Here is a 7243-nt window from a genome sequence, read left to right as displayed (position 1 = left end):
AGGGAGGAGCCTCTGGCTGAACTCGTTCCTCCAGCTCTCTGGTGCTGAGCTATGTGGTTTCCAGGGGTGAAGAGGGAGGAGTTTCATCTTGCTATGCAAGGATCGCACCTTAACTTCCCTCCTCTCCCGTTCCCTCCGTCCCTCAATGATCCCTCTCCCACTCCCTCCGCCCCTCAATGTGTAAAAGATGCTGCATGAGATGATTTCGCACCGTGGGTTGGTGCTAACCAGAGTGGCGTGGAGAGTCTTCTGGACAGTTCATGCGGGGATTTGGGCTTGGCTAGATCGCCTCAGTGGAATGACAGTTTGTGACATGGGTCAGATGTTCCACTGGAGGCTTCTCCTGACTTGTGAAGCCGTAGAGACTGGGGAAGCCAAGGCTCACAGAAAACAGACAGGCCTGTGGCTGCAGAGGTGAGTGAATCCAAGGTTGACAGGTCAGATGGCAGCCTTGCTGATTAGCAAGCAATATGGCAGGCCACTGGCTCAAGTCCAAAGAACTGGTAGTTGATGAGCCAGATGCAGGTCCAGATTCTGCGAAAAGCAAGCAGAGTGTTACGGAGTGTCTCGAGGAGGCCTCTTTCATCACGGGTGGATTACGAGGTCTTAACTGCCAAACCACGGAGACCAAGATAACCCCAAATCCTAACTATTACAACCATCAAATCAAATCAACGGTGTTACCTAAAACTCTGTCATGTGCTGTTTTAAGTGCCTTACCCACATTATATCGTTTAATTACTTTAACAGCTCTGGGAGTAGAGACTTTTGTTTGCTCCGTTTTCAGATGAGGACGCAGACTTGCTCTAGGTCACATGTAGTAAACAGCAGAGCTGGCTGGGCTGGCTCTTCCCCACTATGAACGTTAGTGTATGGTTGCTTATAGGTGGGGAGAAATACAGCGTGCAGCCCAGGGGGCACCTGGGTGTGGGTATGTGTATTTGGAGCTGGTTGCCATCAGAGGAATCTTCCAGCCATTCAAACAATCTCCATACACACAGTGACCATGTTCATTTCTGTTTTTCTTAGACAGTTACTTCAAGTACCAAGACATTACTGACCTTCAGAAAAAGACACACAATCTTAATGTTCCAGGGAAGGAACATCAGACTAAAGGGGTTGAACGCCCTCCTCCTGCCTCCCCTCCGCTCTTTCTTCCCCCTAGAAACCTTTATTTTCTCATCAAGGTACCAAATGTTCTTGCGATTTGGATGGCAGATAATGACACCCTGACTTCCTGACGGCGAGGCCGCGGTCCTTCGTGTCTCGTCACTGAAGGCCACTGCTCTACAGAAAACGTGTCCTCACGCTGAGCAGCAGCACGGCCTCTGCTGGTTCTTGAGGGCAAGTCTTCTTTCCCTGCCCACCACTGATGCCCCACTGCAGCTCCTCTTTCCTCCCCCGCGGGCTGTTGTGTCCTGGCCTGGCCTGCCCCCTCTCCCCTCCCCAGACTGGCCCATAGTGTACCTTTTGCCGAGAAGCTCCTCTGACATGCCAGGCTAAGCTCGTTACCTAGGTTTCAGCTCATCCTCACCAGATCCCACGTGGTAGTCAAGCAAACCCAGATTCCCTGCCATCAAGTCAATGCCGACTCCTGGCGACCCTGTGGGACAGGGTAGAGTGGCCCCAAGAGGTTCTGAGAGCGAATCTGTTCATGGAGTAGAAAGCCCCCGTCTTTCTCTGTGGGAGCGGCTGATGGTTTCAGCCTGTTGACCTTGTGAATCACAGACCAGTGCGAAACTAGAGCTCCTCATGGGGTACTAAGCCCAGACAACCAAACTCCCTGCCGTCGAGCCGATGCTGACTCACAGGATACAGCAGACCCTGCGACTGTAATTGTTTATGGGAGTAGAAAGCCCCTTTTCCCTAGGAGCCACTGGTGGTTTCGAACTGCTGACTTTGCGGTTGGTAGCCCAACTTGTAACCGCTCCACCACCAGGGCTCCTGTCATGTACTAACACTGCCATCAAGTCAGTGCTGACTCACAGTCACCCCTCATGGGTTTCCAAGACTGTTAACTGTGAATGGGAGTAAAAAACTCAGTCTTTCTTCCTCGGAGCTGCTGGTGGTTTTGAACTGCTGATCATGCTGATTGCAGCCTCAGTCATAACCACTACCCCACCGTGATGGGTACATTATTCCAGTGTCGGCGAGGACCACCACTCCTCTGCCAGTTTCTTGTTCTCTGGTAGCGTGTGTTTCTCCGAGACTGGAAGCAAGCGATCCCACCAGCATTTCCAGTACCAGCAGGTCACTCATGATGGAGCTCTCAATCGAGGACGAGGAGGGAAGCCCTGGAGACCTACTTACTAAGAAAACCTCGTGGCTCGCAGCATGGCATTGTCTGTCTCGCTTGCTATGGACATGTTGTTCACAGGCGTGAGTCGCTGAATGCGGGGGGGATTGTCAGGTTGCGGAAGTAGAGGGCCAGGCAGGATGAGGCAGGCCCTCTGTGGGACATCACATTGAGGCTCAACAGCTGGGGTAGAACTCTGACGGTGTTGCTCTTTTTCACTGTTCTGGGCCCCCTTGTCTGTGGGAGTGCTTGAATGATGACTCCTGGGCATTGCGCGCTTATGAATGGAAACAGCCTGAGTTGACGAGGGAATGCAGGCTGATGCAGTCAGTGTCCAAGGGAGCAGTTAGCAGTTTTTGCTGCTGCTTTAGAAAAACTGAAAATATGCTGCGTTGTCCGCTCTGAAGTAGGAATAAGGTTTGCTTGCAGCTACTTGCTGAAGAGGCCCAGGGTAGGGAAGAAGACAAAGGGAGGTGGGGGAGGTCTTTGGTACTTCCTTTATTGAGCTGAGACCAGGGACTGTGGAGGGAGGAGCCTCTGTGGACATGCAGCCCTCCCTCACCTGTGCACCAGGTGGGGCTAGGCCAACTGTTCCTCCGTGTGTTTGAGTGGAAGCTTTTCTTTGAAGCAGCGAGTTCCTCTCCTCTCTGGAGTCCTTCTGTGGGCCTCACCCTGCCCCGAGAGGAGTGGACTTGCACTTCTCACCCGGTAAATAGGGCCAAAAGGCCCCGCTGCATTTGGGAAGAGGACATAAGGAGGTAGAGGAGACGAGCAAAGATGCTGTGAGAGCAGGAAGTCAGTCTGTGCGTTGGAGGGCCAGTGAGAACAAGATGTGTGGCATCGTTTCCCATGGAGAAAAGCTACTGGAGGCCTGACAAAGGACTTGACAGCCGGAATCCATATGACTATCCTTGCGCCTCGGGAGCTCTGGTCTGCATGCCTGGCTGCCGCGCCCGGACTCTGAGCAAGAGGTGCCCTGTTTACAAATCAGAGTGAATAGGAGGAATGACCTTGGAGGTCACGGCCCATCTTCTGAGATGATGGCTGAGAACCGTGAAAACACGATGGAGCAGAACATTCAAGGGGCGCAGGATGAAATTCCAGGGCACAGCAAGATGGGGGAGAACAGCTTTCACTGTGACCTCTAGGGCGAGGTCGGCAGAAGAGCCTCCTTCGTCTATTGTGCTAGTCCTCTTCTACAAGGAAAGAAGTGGACCTTCCTCTCGAAATATATAGAAAGAGTCCAGAGTCTTTGGTCATCCATCAATAAAAGAACGTACCGTGAGTGTGTGGTGACTGCTGGCTTTCTATCAGGGAGTTTGATATGGTGCTGCCAAATGTTTTTATAGGCAGGGAGACATGATTGGCGGGGGTGGGGGGGTGGGCAAAGGAGAGGGAAGTCAAGGTACCGGATTGGTACCGTATTATTATAATTTAAGTTTGACCTGACTTAGGGCTCTTTGGTGAACTGGGCTGGGTACTTTTCTTAGGCCGGCCCTCTGCGCTCAGGTAGAGTAGTAGCTCATCCTTTGGTTTTACGTAGCATTCTTGCCACTAAGCAAAGTAGAAGAGTCGATGTGTGAGAAGCGTTCTTCCTTTGTCATCGTTAGAGCTGCCTCTCACATAAGGAGAGCGAGGTCCTGGTTCCAAAGACATTTAACAAGTGTTAAGAAACAGATGTCACTTTGAGGACCCAGGTGCACCTGACCCAAGCCTTTGTCCTTTTAGTCACCTCATCTGCGTGTGAAAGCTGGACAGTGAATAAGGCAGATTGAAGGGGACTCGATCCCATTTGAGTCGTACTGTTGGCAGAGACGATTGAAAGTACCTGGACTGGCGGAGAGCAAGCCCATCTGTTCTGGGAGAAATGCAACCAGACTGCTCTCTGCAAGCAAGAACGGTGAAACATTACCGCACATGTCCTTGGGCATGTGATCAGATGGGACCAGTCCGTAGGTTACCTGCCAACAACAATGAACTCACCTTCTCAGAGACAGTATGTCACCTCACCCCCACCCCGCCTGTCATGAATTTCTATAGAAAATTACTGAACACCATTGTAGAGGAATCGTTAAATGAGGGTGACCGTGGGACATGGCGATGTGCCTTTCCACCTCCTCTGAAGAAGGGGTTTTTGAGGTGTACCAATAAGGGAGTGGCCAGTGGACGCTAAGCATTAGCCAGGCACGCCATGGCCTTGTTGGGAGGCCAGGACTAAGTGATCACAGGCCCTGCCTGTGATCCTACTGCTGTTTAAGCAGAAAGTATTATCACTCAGGTAACATTTTATAATGAAAGATTCACTCACCTTTTTCTATCTTATGAACCCGTCATCATATCATACAGGGTTTAAAATATGTCACTGTTTCTAGTTTTTTCAACAGAAGCAAATAAAGTTTACTTCCCCACAATCTACAACTTAACACAGACCCTCAAATTAGCCTGAACCATCTTTCACAACCAGACATTCTGCTTTGAGACAAACCTTTCTTTTTCCCTCTTCAACAAGACCACCCCTGAAATTTAACACTAGCTATTCTGTCTTTTTAAAAATAGCTTTTCAGTCCATCTAAAATGTTTAACCAAGTTCTTAGGTTGTCTTCATTTAGTACATAGAATACACTAAGTTCTTTCACGTGGGTTTGCTACTGCAAGCATTTTACATTTTACTAATTGAATGTGAAACCCATTTTAAATCAATGAAGACATACCAACTTGAAAAGGCATCCAGCTAAAAGGGTAAATGTTAATTAATCCTGTAGACAAGTGGACATATTTATAAAGACTAATTGAAGTTATTACGTAAAAGTGATAATCACAAAAGTCTACCATAGCAACTGGAGAAAACAGTAACTCCCAGGATGCCCAAGCAGTCTCCTGGGGTGTTTGATTGACCCCATGGACAGAGTCGTCTTAATTAAGGTGACCAGACGTCCTGCTTTTGGCGGAACAGTTCCGATTTTTAACAATTTTTTCCACGTCCCACGGCGTTTTAAAAAGTCCTGATTTTTGGAAAGAATGCATGACAAGCTAGGGTATACAGTTTTCGGCTGCCATGTGGCTATTTCGCCAGGATATGAGTTTTATCAATGGTGTCCCGCTTTACCCATGTTAACATCTGGTCACCTTATCTTAGATGGCCTTCCAGACAAGTATCCAGATGCCATGTCTGTTCTAGATCAATATTCAAAACCAAACAAAATCATACTCATTGCCACTGAGTCAATTCTGACTCATGGTGACCCTACAGGGCAGGGTGGAACTGCCCCTGTGGGTTTCCGAGAGGGAAACTCTTTACAGGAGCTAAACTATCTCCCCAGGAGCTGGCTGGTGGTTTTCAACCACTGACCTTGTAGTTGCCAGCCCAGTGCCTAACCACTGCACCACCGGGATCCCAGAGAGCAATATAGAAAGTCATAAAGAAACAGTTCCACCCAGGCTGGGGTGAAGAACAAGGTAAGTAGTTTGGGGTCACATGTTTCCTCATGAACTTTCAACTGGTCAGGAATGATGTGTGAGACAACGCTGAAGCATCACCCTTTTTTTGTGCATCCAAACTACCCTTCACTTGGAAGTTAGACTATTCAAAGAATGAATCAGCTTTTCAAACTAGTAATCAAAAACATTTTCCAGTGGTAAGAAACCCATTTATCTGTTAATGCTATGTAGCATAACTTATATACTTTAGTCAGATGAGTACACTTTTGGTTTATCAAATAAACTTACCATTAATAAGATAATGAAGCAGTGTTCTCATATCTCTTACAACAGCATATCTGTATATAGATTTATGTATATACAAAACAAATCATTTTTCCTCAAAACAAATCATGAACTTATTACAACAGACATTTGTTAATTCAGTTTAATATCAGCATATTATTTAATCTTAAAATTATTCATGTACCTCAGACACTGCTGCAATAAGGTTTAATGAAGCGCCCCACCTCCACTCTCTGCCATTTTATCTCAAAGCCTTTGGCCTTCTTGGATTCTTTAAAATATTTACATTTTGACTTAAAAATCAAAGCAAAACAAACACCTGGTCAGTGATTTGCTTCTGATTGATAGTGACCTCATAGGAGAGGAGGGACCGCTTCCCAGGGTCTCTGAGGTTCCTGAAAACTCTGTGGACGCCGCCGTCCGATGGCTCTGTGCGTGGGCATTGGGTCCCAGAAGCCCCGTTGTGGTTCGCCGGCGCTTTCCTGTTTCCGTTGAGAATTAACTAGTCGGGTGCGTGCCTGAGCCAGCTTGGATGGAGCAAAGTGGGAAAGCGAATTTTCCCCTTTCAGCCCCACCCCCTTTTGTGAAACACATTGTGCAATATCTAATTCAAGTCACTTGAATTAGAGTCTAGATAGTAAGGTTGATATACACATACAAAGCCCTGTCAAAATAACCCATTTTATTCATTATTCATACGATTAAAGCAATGCATTTCATAAGCAAACATGCATTATAAAATCCAAACTGAGTGCTTTGAAAAAGAATGTACACAAAACAGAACACTATTTTCCAGGTTTTATTCTGGGTCACAAAACCCGCCCCCACCACACTACCAAAATCCCAGCATACATTTGTATATGATGATAGTATCATATCCAAAGGTAGGGAAGGGGGGGTAGAAAGGGGGACCGATTACAAGGATCTACATATTAACCTCCTCCTGGGGCATGGACAACAGAAAAGTGGGTGAAGGGAGACGTCAGGCAGTGTACGATATGATAAAATAATAATTTATAAATTATCAAGGGTACATGAGGGGTGGGGCGCAAGGAGGGAGGGGGAAAAAAAAAGAAAAATGAGCTGATTCAAGGAGCCTAAGCGGAAAACGAGTGTTTTGAGAATGATGAGGGCAACGAATGTATAAGTGTGCTTTACACAATTGACGTATGTATAGATTGTGATGGAGTTGTATGAGCCCCTAATAAAATGATTTAAAAAAAA

The 7243-nt window shown here is 47.3% G+C and overlaps 1 protein-coding gene across 1 annotated transcript in view; it reads left to right on the top strand.

Moving 5' to 3' along the window:
• ARHGAP26 (Rho GTPase activating protein 26) overlaps nt 1–7243 on the top strand; it is a 529711-nt gene that overhangs the window by 153165 nt on the left and 369303 nt on the right. The gene's annotated exons all lie outside the window — the stretch shown is intronic.

Source organism: Echinops telfairi, unplaced genomic scaffold (genome assembly GCF_000313985.2).
Source record: "Echinops telfairi isolate 266 unplaced genomic scaffold, ASM31398v2 ScPeMD7_7469;HRSCAF=8507_0, whole genome shotgun sequence".
In the NCBI taxonomy this organism is placed as follows: domain Eukaryota; kingdom Metazoa; phylum Chordata; class Mammalia; order Afrosoricida; family Tenrecidae; genus Echinops; species Echinops telfairi.
The sequence above is the reverse complement of the archived record's forward strand: the minus strand, read 5'-3'. Positions and strand labels throughout refer to the sequence as shown.